The sequence below is a fragment of the Lissotriton helveticus genome, chromosome 5_1 (genome assembly GCF_964261635.1).
Source record: "Lissotriton helveticus chromosome 5_1, aLisHel1.1, whole genome shotgun sequence".
In the NCBI taxonomy this organism is placed as follows: Eukaryota; Metazoa; Chordata; class Amphibia; order Caudata; family Salamandridae; genus Lissotriton; species Lissotriton helveticus.
This window is the reverse complement of record NC_136065.1, coordinates 15,036,733-15,055,064: the sequence shown is the minus strand read 5'-3', so window position 1 is coordinate 15,055,064 and position 18,332 is coordinate 15,036,733.

Sequence of the window (18,332 nt, the reverse complement as noted above, 5' to 3'; positions counted from 1 at the left end):
AGCTATTGCCATTATAAATTACAATAACTTTTATTTAAGTATTAATTATTTAAAAAATTTAAAACAATTGTTATTTGTAATACCAATACATCTAAGTCACGTAAATACAACACATTGCATTACAGATGCTATAGGTGTCACATTTGCAAAAGTTAAAACTATTGGCATTGTAAATGACAAAGCTATTATTTTCGCTATTTTCAAAACCAACACATAAATAAAATATTTGTCATTTACAATACCAATAGCTCAAACTTTAATAATGCGAGACCTATTGCATTGTAAATGCTTGTTTTGTATTGTCGCTTGGAGCAGGTGCTGTGCGGGAATTAGTGGAATTTTGCCAGGGTTGGCAGAGTTTTTGGTTGTTTATTTTAAAGTTGGGTCATCTACAGGGACTGTTTAGGCAGGTTGATTGTTGGGGTAGTTACAGAGGTTGGGTGAGCGTTAAGTGGTGAAGGGGCAGGCAGTGGAATTTTGTGTAACAGATGGTTTGGATTTATAGGTTTATATGTTATGCATTGTATTATAGTATTTGTATTCTTGGAATGTTGTAATGTACGGGTGGGGGCGGGTTCGAAAAATTGTTATTGGCGGGGGAGGGGTGACGGAGTATAGGTAAATGTTGTATTTAATGAGGTTTAGTTTTGTAAGGCATTGGCCAAGGAATTCTAATTGTTATTGTGCACTTGTTCCAATAAAGCGGCCTTTTTCACACAAAATCTGGTTGTGGTCTGCTCCCCCCACCACTCCCTCCCAAGGCCCTCTGCCCCACAAGGAAGAACTGTAGCCAGTCACAAGACAGCCAAGAACGTGCTGCTGACACGTGTGCCTGCCACCTGCTGTGGGGCACATACCTGAAGGAGGCGATGTACCCTGGAGCACGGTGTCTCTGCAGCCGTAAGGAAGGAGCGGTCCGTTGCGAGAGAGTGGTGAGTTGATTCTGCTCCGCTCTCCACAACGCTATGCAGGCCCCTGCCAGGCCACGTGTGCTTGCAGGCAGCCCATTCCTGCTGACTCCGCTCGACAGGATGGCTCGACAGGATGGCCTCTTGGGGCACGCATAGCCACACTGCACAGAACGATCCAGGTGGTCACTCACTGACTCCCCTCTGGCAAAGCAAAATTCAGAGGAGGAGTAGACCAGTCCAAGGAGATCAGGGCGCAAGTCATCAAAGGATACTGAGACAAGGTACCCGAGGCCTAATTCTGTTCCAGCCCAACAAAATCTTAGAAGACATCCTGATTTTGGCACGAACGCATGACCGATCAGCAGTGAGGGCTAGCAAAATGGACCTGGCCCTCACAAGTGGCCAAGAGAGACCAGCAGACAAATCAAGATAGAACGGGCCGATGCACTCTGGAAAAGAACGAGGCGTGACATGAACAGAAGACAGAAGCCCCCGACAACCAAGACAAAGTGCGGGTACTGTGGACACAACAAATACCCGGCCTCCGGGTGCCCTGCGCAGGGCCAGACCTGCGCTAATTGTGGAATTCCAAAAAACATACATATAATCAGTGGTCTAATATGCTAGCTGCTTATCCGTATATGTGAATTATTGAGATAAAACAGAATGCGCAAAAAATTTTAAACTGAGTGTCACCCAAAAGAGGAACAAGAAAAATTATAATAAGGAAAGGAAATGACCAATCAGGATTGTTGGAATCCCATTATACACCAAAGTGATCATTGTTCTCATTTGAGTTACCAACCAACCTCCCATCAGTCCGCTAGAGGAGTATTGGGTGAGTTGTACCCTCTGTTGGATCTTTCAGAGGAAAAAGAGAGCTTAGAGGAAGGTTACAAATTGTGTATACTACCCAGGGGCATTCCAAACAGAAAAAGTGCAGTGCAAAAGTAAAGTGCATGATTAAAATAGGATTTGCAAGAGAGAGAAAAATATTTTTTTCTTTTCAAAGAGACAGCAATTGCATTCCTAAGTAAAACCAGTGAAGAAAAAATAGTTGTTCAAACAATTCACTGCTCTAATCGGTCGACATTTTTCAGCCAATCGGACATATGTCCACGGCTTTCTTCAGGACCTCACCAGAAGGTACTTTGCTACTGCATTACTTATAACATGAAAAATAATTTCAGTATACATACAGATATGACTTAATACCACCCTTGTTGTCTTATGCTGATCCTCAGTACCTACAAGATGTATAGGACATCTGTAACAAAAAAACCAATAGAACAAAAGGTAACAACCTCAGTTATAGCGCATTCCAACAATTCACATCTCTAGGTCAGCTTTACACAAAAAATATTGTTAAAAATTTGATATAGCTCATATGAAAAATCTCATGCTCACCAGCAGAGTACGAGGGCTAGACCTACCCTCCAACCAGTATATGAAATTGTTTCAGTCCCATAATGTTACCAAAAAACTGATTTGAAATTACTTGCTAGTTAGCCTACTAAAATTAAGCAACGGTCATCGAGAAAATCAGCAACATGCAACTGGCCCGCGACCTGGAAGACAACAACATCTTGGACCCGTCCTAGTCCGGGTTCAGACGAAACCACAGCACACAGACAGCCCTTATCGCCGCCACAGACGACATCAGGCACCAACTAGACAATGGCGAAACATCAGCCCTCATCCATCTGGACCTGTCAGCCGTCTTCGACACGGTCTGCCATCGCACTCTAAAGACAGGCCTCCTAGAAGCCGGAATCCAAGAGAGGGCCCTTGACTGGTCCATGTCCTTCCTCTCCGGCAGAACCCAGAGCGTCCGCCGCCCTCCCTTCCGATCCGAGGCCACCGACATCATCTGCGGCGTCCCCTAGGGCATATCCCTAAGCCCGACGCTGTTCAATTTCTACATGGCCCCCCTCGCACAAGTGGCCCGCCAGCACAACCTCAATATCATCTCCTATGCTGACAACACCCAGCTCATCATCTCCCTCACCAAGGACCCGCACACTGCCAAAACCAACTTCCGCTAGGGAATGATAGCCGTCGCCGACTGGATGAAGAACAGCCGGCTGAATCTGAACTCGGACAAGACGGAGGTACTCATCATCGGACCCACCCCCTCAGCCTCGGACGACGCCTGGTGGCCGACCACACTGGGAACAGCAACGACACCCACCGAACATGCACGAAACCTAGGATTCATCCTCGACTCCTCCCTCTCCATGTCTAAACAGGTCAACGCTGTCTCCTCCTCCTGCAACAACATGCTCCACAGGATCTACAAGTGGATCCCGACTGAAACAAGAAGAACGGTGACTCAGGCCCTCGTCAGCAGCAGACTGGACTACGGCAACGCACTCTACGCAGGAATCCCAGCCAAACACCTACGACAACTACAACACATCCAAAACTCCTCCGCCCGACTGATCGTCAACGTCCCCCGCCGCAGCCACATCACACCCCACCTGAGAGACCTACACTGGCTCCCCATCGACAAGAGGATCACCTTCAAGCTCCTCACCCACGCACATAAACCACTCCACAACGCAGGACCAGCCTACCTGAACAGCAGACTCAGCTTCTGCACTCCCACCCGCCAGCTCCGCTCAGCCAGCCTCGCCCTAGCCGCTGTTCCCCGCATCCAACGAACAACCTCCGGCAGCTGATCCTTCTCCTACCTCGCTGCCAAGACCTGGAACACCCTCCCTACCCACCTACGGCAGACCCAAGACCTACTCGCCTTCAGAAGACTCCTCAAGACCTGGCTCTTCGAGCAGCAGCGGCACCCCCTCCCCTCAGCGCCTTGAGACCCTCACGGGTAAGTAGCGTGCTTTACAAGTATTCTGATTGAGCGATTGATTGTCTTGTACACTTTCTAACATTTTGATGTTTATATGCACTGTAAAGGTTCAGAATTCCCGGAGTCATGTAGAACGTGCCCAACTCAAAGGATCTGAATTTTTTTAAATTTGTTAGTTATATCCTCGCAAGAATTGAAGTAGAAACGGAGCATCTGAAAAGCAGTCCTTCAGCGCGCCATGGCACGCTGAAGGACTGCTTTTCAGACGCTCCGCTGATACTTTTGATTGCAACTTATTAAGGTGTAAAAGTCGTCAGCCGACAAACATTAGTGGAGCTTTTCATATATAGGTTACAAGATCGTTATATTGGACTAAGTAATTTTATGGTTCAATAGACGTTTTCCACTTCAATTCGTGTGAGGTTATAACTAACAAATTAAAAAAAATTCAGATCCTTTGAGTTGGGCACGTTCTACATGACTCCGGGAATTCTTAACCTTTACAGTGCATATGAATATCGAAACGTTAGAAAGTGTACGAGACAGGTTGCGGCTATTTATCAAGCATGAGCCGCGGGGCCTCTATCTACTATTTCAATCCTCCTACATTACATTGTATGCCTTGACAAAGTCCATGGGTGGACGAAACATGTGTTGGCAGTTTTTGTCTGAATTGGAAATATTCTTTTTTCTGGATTGAATACTAAAGATAAGAAATAAGAACAATAAAGGAAAAATTATCATTTGAAGACATCCATTGATGTGGACTCTGATTTTCCATTGGAACCTTTCAAACATTGGAAAGATAAACTGTGAAAATTGAAATGAATACGTAGAATCTAAGGTCTTAACATTGACCGTGTTTACAAATTTAAGGGTGTGCTGCATATTTCTTCCCAACTGTTCTGATGATGGATATATTATTGTGTACGTTTTATTTAAAACCACATGCAGTACACACATGAAACAACGTTTACAAGAACGCAGATCATGATAAACCAACTGAAGTAAAAGTGATCACAATGCAATACATGCAAGACAGAACAAGCATTTGCAATGCAATCGGTCTCACCTTTGGTGTCTTGTAAGTATTTAGCCATTCAGCACATTATTGCACATTGCTGCATCGTAGCCTCACTCACATATTAGGAAATGTAAATTCTGGGAAGTGTTTGGAAATGAATACTTTCGGAATGTTTACAGCTACACTGTTACGCCTACACAGTTTCACTGAAACATTAGTATTGAATGAGATGCCATTAGATAAAGAAAGAGAGATTGGTAACAAAATGAAGTATGGCGTTTGTCAGTGTACTGCAGTACAATGGCACCTGCCTGTCCATGCCCGTTCCACCCCTGAAGAAAAAAAAACACTTACTCCAATCTACTCTTCAAACCTTTCCATCCAGGTACCATGATATGATTTACGTACGATCTACAGCGGGGTAAAGATTCACTAAAGCAGGATTCACAGCTCAGTGCAGGTATGAAGCAGAATTTCTCACTGTAAGGCTGCACATCATCCTTTATATTCCCTCCTCTGAAAAAGAGAAGAGAAGAGCTCCTTTGCTAGTGCGTTGTGCAGTGACCGAGTTGGAAGCGCTATCACAGAAGCTTCTTTCCCAAAGACAGCCTGTTTCATAGCTGGCAACACAACTTCAGACAAGATTTGTGGAGTGTGGCAAGAGTCTCAAACTAGCACATTGTTAGAATGATGCATGTATTCATGGAAACAGGGCACGGATATCTATCCACATAATCCAGGCTGCTTTACAGCGGTCACAGATAGAGGCAAGGAGAATACAGCCTTCTCTTACACTCAAACACAAGTATTAGCAATTTTCTTTTGCTGTTTAATATAGCACAAATTCGACCATAAGGTACTTGGTGCTTTCGATGTGCACCAGTTACATATCAATAGGACCCTTTTTAGGTCGAGGGACCGTCGCACTGCTTAGCAGTGGGCGGAGCCCAAGATTTAATGATTCTTAGAGGGGGCTTGGAACCCGCCCCTCTTCTCCATTGGCTGGCCTAGTAAATGCTGGCCAGCCATTGGAGGAGAGGGGCGTCACTCGGTTCAAGTACCGTCTTTTTCGGATTCGGGGGGCGTGTTTTTTGCTTTCTTTCTACCTGTGACGTCATCTGTCACTCACCAAAAAACACGCCTCCGATTCCGAAAATTTCGGATCTTTGCGGCATGTAAGTTTTTATTTTTTTCTTGTTTTACATTATATTGTTCTTGCGAGAAAGGCTTGATTGCTGGACTCTTTAAACAGCCAGCCCACTTTGTCACTGCCACTTTAAGGGTCGCAAAAGTGTGATTAATAAACTCGGTACCACACTGTAAAATACTTTTGAAAAGCGGGGCCGCCTGAACCGAAGCTCCGTGTCGAACCCGCATTCCCCGACCTCAAAAAGCATGCAAATTCAGCTTAAATTCCCCAATGTTGCCAAATTCTGGAATCGGAACATTTATAGAATCTGAGGACTTACAGACAGCGTCTAAAAACTGTCAATTGTGCCTGAATTAAATCCTAACTTTATCGGAGCTTCCACCTGCAAGATGGCGACCACCAGCTCCGAGCAGCGGAACAAAGGAAACACCCCGGGCATCCCGAAGCATTCCTGAAGTGAAGCGGACCCAGTGCGATAGCCGGACAATGTTTATACAGCCGCTGGCAAGAGGGGTCGGGCACGGCACCCCCCTCACAGGTATCAGACACAAGACTGTGTCCGGTGCTGGGCGAGGCGGCGGAACTCTGACTCTCTGTGCCACGGAGGCTTTTAAAGATGGTGAGAGACCGGCGGGCTGCTTCATCTGGTGGGGGTTGCTGAGTGCGCAACACAGCTGTGGCGAACGAGCTGCAGCTTCTCTATGACTGCCCTACACCTGTGTATGCTCCCAGCTGTAAGATCCAGGCACAGTTTGAGTGATTACGATCGCGCCCTCCCACCAGGACCGATCGTGGGTTTGAAAACAGCGTTTCAGCGGGGCTATTCTGGGCATGCTGATGTGAGCTCTTATTTTCCGGTAGAAATCGGGAGAGTCCCCTGACAGAGGAGGTTTACCGCGACTCCAGGACTAAGAGGATCTTGATTTGGGCTTAAGCCCCGCTGCGGAAAGTATAACTTTTTGGGGTTTGCGCAGGGATTTATTGAAATGTCTGTTTTAATGAAGACAGTTTGCATAATTGTACTGTGTTGGTCATTTGGCACATCGTTACAGCATTTTCATTGTCCTGACTTTTTGTTCAACTTCTCAAGTTCTAAGCAATCCTCTTCCCTGCCCCCTGGCTGTGCTTCCTTCCCAGCCCCCTGGCTGTGCTTGCTACCCTGCCCCCTGGCTGTGCTAGCTTCCCTGCCCCCTGGTTGTGCTTGCTTCCCTGCCCCCTGGCTGTGCTTGCTTCCCTGCCCCCTCGCTGTGCGTGCTCCCCTGCCCCCTGGATGTGCTTGCTCACCTGCCCCCTGGCTGTGCTTGCTCCCCTGCCCCCTGGTTCCCCAGCCCCCTCGCTGTGCTTGCTTCCCTGCACCCTCGCTTTGCTTGCTCCCCTGGCTGTGCTTGCTCCCCTGCCCCCTCGCTGTGCTTGCTTCCCTGCCCCCTCGCTGTACTTTCTTCCCTGCCCCCTCAGCGTGCTTGCTCTCCTGTGTGTGTATGTGGCTCTGAGTGTGTATGTGGCTCTGGGTGTGTGTGTGGCTCTGGGTGTGTGTGTGGCTCTGGGTGTGTGTGGGGCTCTGTGTGTGTGGGGCTCTGTGTGTGTGTGTGGGGGGCTCTGTGTGTGTGTGTGTGTGTGGGGCTCTGTGTGTGTGTGTGGCTCTGTGTGTGGCTCTGTGTGTGTGTGTGGCTGTGTGTGTGGCTCTGTGTGTGGCTCTGTGTGTGTGTGTGTAGCTCTGTGTGTGTGTGTGTGTGGCTCTGTGTGTGTGGCTCTGTGTGTGTGTCTGTGGCTCTGTGTGGGTGGCTCTGTAGATGTGTGTGTGTGGCTCTGTGTGGGTGTAAATGCATAGGTCAAGCATTTGCGAGCTATTAAGCTATTGGCATTGTAAATGACAATGCCATTTATTTAACAATTAAGCTAGTGGCAATGTAAATGACAATGCCATTTATTTATGATTTTAAAAAAAATGTCATGAGCAATGCCAATAGCTCTACCTTTAATAATGCCGAGACCATTGCAATGTAAATGCTTGTTTGTTCTTTACGCACAGTGATTTGCCCAGAATCATAGGGTGCTTAGGGCTGTGGAGAGTCGAACCTGGTTCCCAAGTTGGCAGAGCTGGACGTTATGCTAATTGAGGAGTGTCTTGCTGAACATGTTTATAATACTGGTGCGCTACGGCTGTTTGTGCTCACCTTTTTTTTCTACTTCAATTCCTAAGCAATTCTGTGACAGAATATACATTTACAATGTACTATAACAAAATTAAATACAGCAAAATTATTGTATTTGGAGGAAAGTAAAATAAACAGGGAGTACGGGACACATTTAATTAATATTCACTCATCACTGTAAGAACCAAAATAATTAGTTTCCACAGTTACAGTAGTTGTTGCTTTTGATTGTGAATATACATTTGTTTTAGCTACGTCATCACGATCTTGGACAGAAACCCCTAGCACCAGGCCACACGTCCTAAAAAAGACACTTCCTTAGATAGCCTACATTGCAATCCATCACATATTAAGGTATTTTACAGTTTAAAATGCTCATGCAGTAGAGCGCGTTGTCCGTATGTTTTTGTCATTCAGATCTATTCCAAAGAATTTCCATTTGCTACAGGATAAATTATATACGAATGCAGGGAGCTTGCTGAGCGTTAAGTTTCAGGGGAATGTAGCTACCTGCAATTCTTCTGCATTTCGTAAGCAAGATAATGCTGGATGATTTGCCAACTCCAGGCTTTCAGATGTGTTCAACTCTTGTTCTTGTGTGGCTATTGCTCCTGAAATGTTTCCTCTGAGGCTAGTCACGTTGCTGGGTTCTGAGAAGACTCAATCCACGATCGGAAAACTACTTACACACTTGTACCAAGATACCTTTAACATGACAGTCGCCCAAACATAGGGGGCATATTACCAAGCAATAGCGATAATTATCGCTATTGCTTGGTTAGAGACAAACTTTTACCGCTGAGCGGCGGCGATTTTTATCGCAGATAAACCTTGGTATCACCAAGGTTTATCGCAAATGCGATAAAAATCGGCCGCAATGCATGAACATTGCTGAAAAGTCAGCGAAATTCATGCATTACCGAGCTAATGCTCTTAGCCATGTTATCCACCTACCATTGGTTAACATGGCTAAGAACTGCTCAGGGCAGGTGTTAGCTTTTGGAGATATTCGCGCTTAGCGCGAATATCTCCAAAAGTTGGTAATAGGAGATAGCGATGTTAGCGACTGTTTCCAGTCGCTAACATCTTGGCACGCCCACTTTGCATGTCATTAGTGATAAATATCACTGACTTGCAAAGCGGGGCCCAAGATGGTCGCTATCTCCTACTAGCTGTCGCTAACTGGTGTTAGCGACAGCTAGGTAATAGGGAGATAATTTTATCTCCGCTTTCTTGGCTTTTAATGCCAAAAAAGCGGAGATAAACCCCCTTGATAATATGCCCCATAATACTGTATTTGCCAAAGGTCGCTCATAACCGGTGAGCAGGCGTGCAGGCGTGAACACTCCGGGTTCACGTAGCCTGTCAGGCACGTCTCAGATCAGTTTTACTTGGCATCCGAGCGTAGGTAGGTTATGCGTCAGTGTCTTTCTAGGTGGCAATCGACAGTTGCCAAGTGGCTCGCCATAATAGTGAGTAAAAATAGCGCCCCGTGGTCTTGGTGCACTGCTAATGCTGCCGAGTATGAGGGAGAAGCAAGAACGAACATACAGTAGGCACTCCCTGCAGCTGCCAGTTCAATGAGTCATATCATCATTTCCTATCCTGGGGTAATAGATATTTATGAGCTACGCTCTGCAGCACTACCTTTAGACGGTAAGAACACAGCGGGTACAATAGCCCTGATTCTAGCGTTCACGTGCTTCGCACAACTATAGACGCCCTGTCACTACCCTCGAAGTGCTAAAAGCTAGAACTGGTGCACAGTGGGTTGTGTCAGGGTCTCTCCTGTCTGGCCTTAAACAACCAGCAAGAAGTGACAGGGGCCAAGGACGCTGGGGCGACGATTCATGAGACGCACTAATACTTTTTTTGGGGGGGGGGTCATGGGGTACAGCATACCATTCAAACAATAACATACAGTGGGTTAGGAGAATTTCGAGAACGAGGTGAGGAGCTTATAAGCTTCTTGATATTGAAGCTGTCGTTGGGTAGGTAGAGCGCATAGTTTCGAAGGTGATAGTTGCCGAACTGTATTATTGGGACGGCCAGGGTTCGTTACCTAGGTAGGGGTCAGCTCCTTCCCCAGCTCGTCCAACTCCAAATTCCCGTAGCCGACCAGGAGACGATGCATCGGCTTGTCTTACACCTCATTGAGGTTCAGTGGTCCCTTGCACACGGCCAAGTCGAGCGGCATGGTGGGTGTTAGACCTGGCACCATTGGCGTAGGTCTCCCTTCCATTTTTTTGCTGTTGCCTCATATGTTTTTGCTATGTTGATTGCTTTCGGCACTGTGCCACTGCCAACCAGTGCCACAGTGCAAGTGCTCCCTATTGTAAATTGATGTATGGATTAGTGATTCCATGATTGGCTTGTTTGGTTTACTTGTCATACCCTAGCCTGGTGCACTGAGTGTGCCCAGGGCGTGTACATCCAAATGCTGCTAGTAGGCTTGCAGCACTGATTGTGCCACCCAAAGAAGCAGCCTTGTAAAATGTGTCTAAGGTCTGCCATTGCAGAGCCTGTGTGCAGTCTGGTACTGTCATGCTGACTGGGCAAGTGCACCCACTTCCCAGTCCCTAAACCTTCCCTTTTCTTCATATCAGTCACTCCTATGGTAGGGTAGGGTGCATTGTAAGTATAAGGTAGGACAAGCCCTGATGTGTGTGGCATGTCCTAATAGTGAATTACAGCCATTTTTGTTTTTCACTATTGCAAGGCTACCTGTTCTCCATAGGCCAGAATGGGCTGTTAGAGTTATTACATTTTATAATCCTAACTGTCTCAGAGAACATGGTAGAAATTCGAGTTTAGTATGCCTGAATTCAGAATAATAAAATACATATTTTAGTAAAGTTTATTTTAATATTCTGTGTTTGCAAATACCACTTTTAGAAAGTAGGTCTTTGCTTGTATAACCATTCAAACGTGCCTCTGCTAGTTTGTGTATTCCTATGTCTGGTTTCTGTGAGTGACAGGGCTGGGGAATTCCAGGAGACAGGCTGAATCACCCAGTGGTGAATAGAGAGATCTGCATCTTGATGGGAGGGAGGAGTGCACCTGAACCCTGAATAGGGCTGTGCCTGCCTTCCACAATGCTGCCTCTACCCCCTGGGGAGCGGTTGATGTCTCTGCCCTGCACACTGAAAGACGAGAAGGAGTCCTGTAAACAGAGTGCTCCAGGACTGTACTTGCCTTCCACAATGCTGGCTCCACCTCCTGTGGGGCGTCTGATGTGCCTTCCCTGCACTGTGAAAGGAAAGGAGAAGGCTGGTAAACAGAGTGCTTCAGAACTGGTTTGGACTGGGCAAAGGCCCCTCTTCCCTCAGAGAACAACAGATTTCTGGGTATAAATATTGGGACTCTGATCCCATGAAATTAGATCACTTTTGGACTACAAGAAGAAACCTTTACTGAGGAGAGGAACCTGAAGAAACTGAGGAAGACTATTCCCAAGCTGAAGTGCTGCTTGGGGGATTGGCCTGCAGTGGTTGCCTTACTGCCAAAGGAAGGAGAAAGTAACTTTGTGTACTTTGCTTTCAACTTGTGAAGGATCTCCAAGTGCTTGCAAAAGAGCTTTCATCCGGCTGAAGTCTCAGGGACAACAGACTTCACCCCCCAGCTCCCCAGAGTTCTTTTGGAAGCGCCTGCTGCTGTTTTGGGCCTTCTGAGGAATTGCGTGTTGCAAGGAGCTGGAAGAGCGACTCAATGAGAAGAAGTGTGTCGCCGTTGCTGTGCCTGCCTTCGCAACTCCGGACAAAGGAGGGTGTCGCCGCTGGAACTGTCGCACTGCACCGCATCGGAGAGAAGCATGCCGCAACGAAGAGGAAACGTGTCGCTGTCGCTTCTGCTGCCGTCGCAACTCCGAAGAAGGAGGGTGTCGCCGCTGTGGTTGTCGCACTGCACCGCATCAGGAGAAGAATCTGGGCAACGAGGTCGGAGTGTGTCGCCGTCGCTGTGCCTGCCGTCGTAACTCCGGAGAAGGAGGGTGTCGCCGCTGGAACTGTCGCATTGCACCGCATCGACCAAGAGCAACTACCATCCCCGAGAAGTGTGCCACCATCGGAGCTGCTGCAGTCGCATCTTGGATGTCCCCGCTGTAGTTGTCGCATCGAGTGGAAGCTTCACGCATCGTGGAAAAGAGCGCCGCCACTGGAGCTGTTGCCGTCGCATCGTAAGGGTGTCACCGCTGAGGTCCACGCATCGAACCGAGAGCTTCTCGCATCCCTGAGAAGCGAGCCGCATCTGGAAGATCTTTACAACTCTATTTCTTTGTATCTGAACTTTGCCGCATTTCCCATCGCTGCGACATTGCTGGTCGCGGAAGCGCAACGCAACATAAGGTACATTGACACAGAGTGTCGCATCTAAGAACTGAACTGAACTAAGCTTAATCTACCATCTTAAAGTAATCATAGTGTGTATTTTTTTCGTTTATGGTCTTGTGATAACTCTGTATAAAGTCTACTTGTTTTTTATATAAAACCTGTGTGGTGTCCATTTGTAGTGTTGTCACTGGGTTACTGTATGTGGTCACAACTGCTTAACTTACAACGCCTCTGAAATAAGCCTTGACTGCTCGCGCCACGCAACCTAGAAGGTGAGCAGGGGTTATTTTAGGAGTGTAATCCCCTTGTCCTGACTAGAGGAGAGGGTCCCTATTTGTCACAAGTACCTACCTGTGCCAACCTGAGACCCCCAAATCTAACAGTGGGCAAAGGGAGGAATGCACAAAGAAAACACATCAGAAAAAAGCGGTCATTACGAATGTGTGGACTGCACTCCCTTCGATCAAAGGAGGCCGCAGACAGCGGCGCCCGGCACTCATATTCACAAATGAGTAGCGTCTGCTAGTGCCTACATGCGCATGCGATAGAAACAAGCAGCACATGCGCTACAACAAAAATGGAGTGCTCATTTACTGACCAATCCCACAACAAACAAGCATTTAAAATGCAATAGGACTCATATGTGCGCAAGACCTATTGCATTTTAAAACGGAAGTGTGAGCGTTAAAAAGGCACACACGGAAGAGGGTGGGTGGGTGCTGCTGGCCTGAGAAGTCACGGACTGCGGGAGGGAACAGGAGGAGGCAGGGAAACGAAACAGTTTTGAAAGTAAAGGGGCCGATAGCTGTGGAAGGACAATAATGATGACATGGCCTTCAGGAGGCGGGATTAAGTTTACAAAAACCAATCACAATGCAGCATTTACGATTGCAGCCAATCAGAAAGCTAGGCAGAAAGTGGGCGGAGCTTCCCGGCTATACTGTATACAGCGTCTCTCGAGGAGACAGCGCATGCACTGCCTAGCCGAGACCTAAAAATGATCCATTCAGTTTGGCCTCAAAACTTTACAGTCAATTGTTGAAAAATTAGTATCATATCCAACATTTGTTAGTGATTGGCTTCTAAAGTGGAAAGAAGCTGCTTCAAATATAGTTCTGCTTCCGTGCGCACACAACATCATCCTTAGGTGTTTCCTGGTATCTCGAGGAGTCCAGGGTACGAGCAAAATATATCTTTAATTAACTCCCGTTCCGAATTACACAGGAGACAAGTAAAATGTCCATTTGTCATTTGTATCCAGGAACCATCAAACTGAGGGAAGATACAGGGATCTGGGTCACAGGAAGGCTTTCTTTACTTTTGAGTTAATCTGAAGCCCAGGCATGGTTGAAGCTGCAAAATGTAGGTTTCATAAGAGTAGTTACTGTTTTTATGCATTAGAGATTTCTCATAATCCTTTGTAAAAAATGTCCTTTAATTTCCCATTTTAAAAACAGTTTAGTGTTATTTTCTGCATCTTTAATAGACATTGCAACAGTGTTATTAGAGGCTTCTAAGATATAAAGTTAAAATGTTTTCATCGTCTACCCAATCTTACAGATGGGACAGGAGATATTTGCCAAATATTTTCCCATCTGCAACAAGAAGTGCAATTAATCGATAGCTCCTCGGTGTGTCTTGTGGACATCTTCTATCAGTGGTTGTAATCTAGAGTCTTTCCTTGGTGGCAAAACCTGGCTGTGTGTTATCACTGTGTTAAAAGTAGGATCCACCAATGGGGCCCAGCGCTCTAAATTTCGTTTCATGATAGCTGTTGGGAATCCTTTTATTTCAGGAATGCACATAGTTTTGCTGATACATCTAATGATCAGGTCAGGTAGCAGGAAATGCGACCATTCAATTGTAAATTTATTGGATTTGAGGTAGTGATTCCATGCAGGAAGGATAGGAAGTCTTTCCATGTTCGATATGATCTATGGTAATCACAGCTTTTTAGGTCGAGCCTGAGCCAGCGCGAATGCGCTTCTCTGCAAGACTTGTTGTGGTGGAGTTACGAATAGAAGCCCGCCCACTCTCCACCCATATTTGCCATTGGTGTCACGACCGTCCGAATCCGTTCCTCAAGGTTGTGTGATGCTATATGGGGGCCCACCTCTGAATCGACCCAAGTCCGGTTTGCAACAAGCACAGACTTTTGGGCGCGATTGAGCGGGGGAAAAAAGAACCAGGGAAGGGGACTGCGGGGGATGTAGACCTGCAAGGGAGACAAAAGCAGACAACAAAAGGTCAACACCTGAATCTTCCCTATTTTACTGAGCTCACTCATTATAAGGTGTGTTCTGTTCTGTTACCTGCTGGAAACAACTATATCTTCTATATTCTAGTTAGTCATCAGCAGAGATAGAATCAGGCATTGAGTTCAATAGCTCTTGACTACTGTCTATAGGTACGATATCCAATTAGAATGAGCAGTGGCTAATTACTCTACTGGTAATCCACGTGTCTGGAAATGATAAATCCAGGAATCCTTAAACAGCAGGACCCCTCAGCAAGGTATTCCCAATATGTGCAGCTTTGATGATAAGGGTAATTTTCTGTGCCACTAATAATCCTTAGTTACCACAAATAGTCAAATGAAACAGTACAGTACAACATACGAAGAAAAGATGATAGGCTAGGTAAATGGGTGTTTTACCCTCTCTGCACGAGACAAGCCTGTCTCCTCCAACAGAGAGAACAACCTCCCAAGCGCCGCTATGTGCGCACTCCTCCTCTGCACAAGTTCGCCGGAAAAGGCGACTCAGCCAACAGAGGAGACTGCAGGCGTTTTATCCTCTCTGCACGAGACCGGCTGGTCTCTGCCAACAGAGAGAATAACTGCCTAAGCGCCTCTAGGTGCGCACTCCTCCTCTGCACGAGTACGCTGTAAGGCGTCTCTGCCAACAGAGGAGAATACCTAATTGCCGTCTGATACCTATGACCGCGAAGATGATTGATGCCGAAGCCTGCTCCGGACTCCTAGGATCTGTAATCTCGTCTCCGCTGGACTTGGGCTGTGAACTAGAACTTCGCCGCAGTGGACCCCAGGCACGAAGAAACAATAATCGGCAGCGCTCACAGCGTCCCTGCCTTTTTGTAGCCCTTGGGTGTGTCAGCGCGACGCCTTGATTCTTTTCACCTGGTGTTCGAGCGCGACTCGTGCTAAGCTGCAAGGGACATGTTGTCTTTACCGGGGACTGGGATGCCGTATCTCCCGCCTCTCACGTGAGCTCCGTGAAATGTTTTCTCCTTGTGCTTTCGCAGCTAGCGTAAGATAAGGCACCGCTACAGCGCGGTTGTGACAATTGGTTTGTGTCATTGTCGGTCCTAATTGCTGGCTTCTGGTTTGCAAATAGGGTTGTTAGTCCCTCCTGAGCACCACCTCCTCTTCATGTGTCACCTCCCATGGTGAATGGCCCCTTTACATCGGTCGTTACACAGTACCTGTTATTTAGACTGTGAGCACTATTTTCTTCAATAATGAGGTTCTCCTACTGCATTCACGAGATGCTTTGGTGCCTTCACCCCTACCCGCCTTCCCATTGTCTGTGCCTTCTCCAAACCCCCTTCACAACCACCCTTCTACCCTCCTGTTGTCTGTGCCTTCTCCCCCTACCAGCCAACCCTTCCACCCTCCCGTTGACTGTGCCTTCTCCCCCACCACCCTGTCCGCCCATCCTCCTGTTGTCCATGCCTTCTCCAAACCCCCTTCCCACCCTTCTGCCTTCCTGTTGTCCGTGCCTTCTCCCCACCACCCCGCCCTTCTGCCCTCCCAGTCAGTGCCTTCTCCCCCACCAACCCGCCCATCCTCCTTCCCGTTGTCCATGCCTTCTCCAAACCCCCTTCCTGCCCTTCTGCCTTCCTGTTATCTGTGCCTTCTCCCCCATCTCCCCGCCCTTCTGCCCTCCCAGTCCATGCCTTCTCCCCCACCAACGTACCCTCCCTCCCTCCCATTGTCCTTGCCTTCTCCAAACCCCCTTCCTGCCCTTCTGCCTTCCTGTTATCTGTGCCTTCTCCCCCATCTCCCCGCCCTTCTGCCCTCCCAGTCAGTGCCTTCTCCCCCACCAACCCGCCCATCCTCCTTCCCGTTGTCCATGCCTTCTCCAAACCCCCTTCCTGCCCTTCTGCCTTTCTGTTGTCTGTGCCTTTTCCCCCTACCTCCCCGCCCTTCTGCCCTCCCAGTCCGTGCTTTCAACCCCACCAACCCGTCCACCCTCCCTCCCGTTATCAGTGCCTTCTCCCCCACCACCCCGCTCTTCCGTTGCACCCCGCTCTTCCGTTGTCAGTGCCTTCTCCCTCACCACCCCGCCCTTCCGTTACATCCCACCCTTCCATTGTCAGTGTTTTCTCCCCCCACCACCCCACCCTTCCATTGCACCCTGCCCTTCCATTGTCAGTGCCTTCTCCCCCACCACCCCGCCCCTCAGTTGCACCCCACCCTTCAGTTGTCAGTGGCTTCTCTCCCACCACACCGCCCTTCCGTTGCACCCCGCCCTTCCGTTGTCAGTGCCTTCTCCCCCACCTCCCGCCCTTCCGTTGCACCTCGCCCTTCCATTGCCAGTGCCTTCTCCCCCCACCACCCTGCCCTTTCGTTGCACCCCGCTTTTCCGTTGCACCCCGCCCTTCCATTGTCAGTGTCTTCTCCCCCACCACCCTGCCCTTCCATTGCACCCCGCCCTTCCGTTGTCAGTGCCTTCTCCCCCACCACCCCACTCTTCCGTTGCACCCCGCACTTCCGTTGTCAGTGCCTTCTCCCTCACCACCCCGCCCTGCCGTTACATCCCACCCTTCCATTGTCAGTGTTTTCTCCCCCCACCACCCCGCCCTTCCATTGCACCCCGCCCTTCCATTGTCAGTGCCTTCTCCCCCACCACCCCACCCCTCCGTTGCACCCCACCCTTCAGTTGTCAGTGCCTTCTCCCCACCATCCCGCCCTTCCGTTGCACCCCGCCCTTCCATTGTCAGTGTCTTCTCCCCCCACCACCCACCCTTCCGTTGCACCCCGTCCTTCCGTTGTCAGTGCCTTCTCTCCCACCACACCGCCCTTCCGTTGCACCCCGCCCTTCCGTTGTCAGTGCCTTCTCCCCCACCTCCCGCCCTCCCATTGCACCTCGCCCTTCCATTGCCAGTGCCTTCTCCCCCACCACCCTGCCCTTTCGTTGCACCCCGCTTTTCCGTTGCACCCCGCCCTTCCATTGTCAGTGTCTTCTCCCCCACCACCCTGCCCTTCCATTGCACCCCGCCCTCCCGTTGTCAGTGCCTTCTCCCCCACCACCCTGCCCTTCTGTTGCACCCCACCCTTCCGTTGTCAGTGCCTTCTCCCCCACCACCCCGCCCTTCCGTTGTCAGTGTCTTCTCCCCCCACCACCCCGCCCTTCCGTTACAACCTGCCCTTCCGTTATCAGTGCTTTCTCTCCACCACCCCGCCCTTCCGTTGTTAGTGTCTTCTCCCCCACCACCCGCCCTTCCGTTGCACCCCACCCATTCGTTGTCAGTGCCTTCTTCCCCACCACCCCGCCCTTCTGTTGCAACCCGACCTTCTGTTGTCAGTGCCTTCTCCCCACCACAACGCCCTTCCATTGCACCCCGCTCTTCCATTGTCAGTGCCTTCACGCCCACCACCCCGCCCTTCCGTTGCACTCTGCCCTCCCGCTGTCAGTGCCTTCTCCCCCACCACCCGCCCTTCCATTGCACCCCGCCCTTCTGTTGTCAGTGTCTTCTCCCCCACCAACCCTCCCTTCTGTTGCACCCCGCCCTTCCGTTGTCAGTGCCTTCTCCCCACCAACCTGCCCTTCCGCTGCACTCCGCCCTTCCATTGTCAGTGTCTTCTCCCCCCACCACCCCACCCTTCCGTTGCACCCTGCCCTTCCATTGTCAGTGTCTTCTCCCCCACCAACCGGCCCTTCCGTTGCACCCCGCCCTTCCATTGTCAATGCCTTCTTCCCCCACCA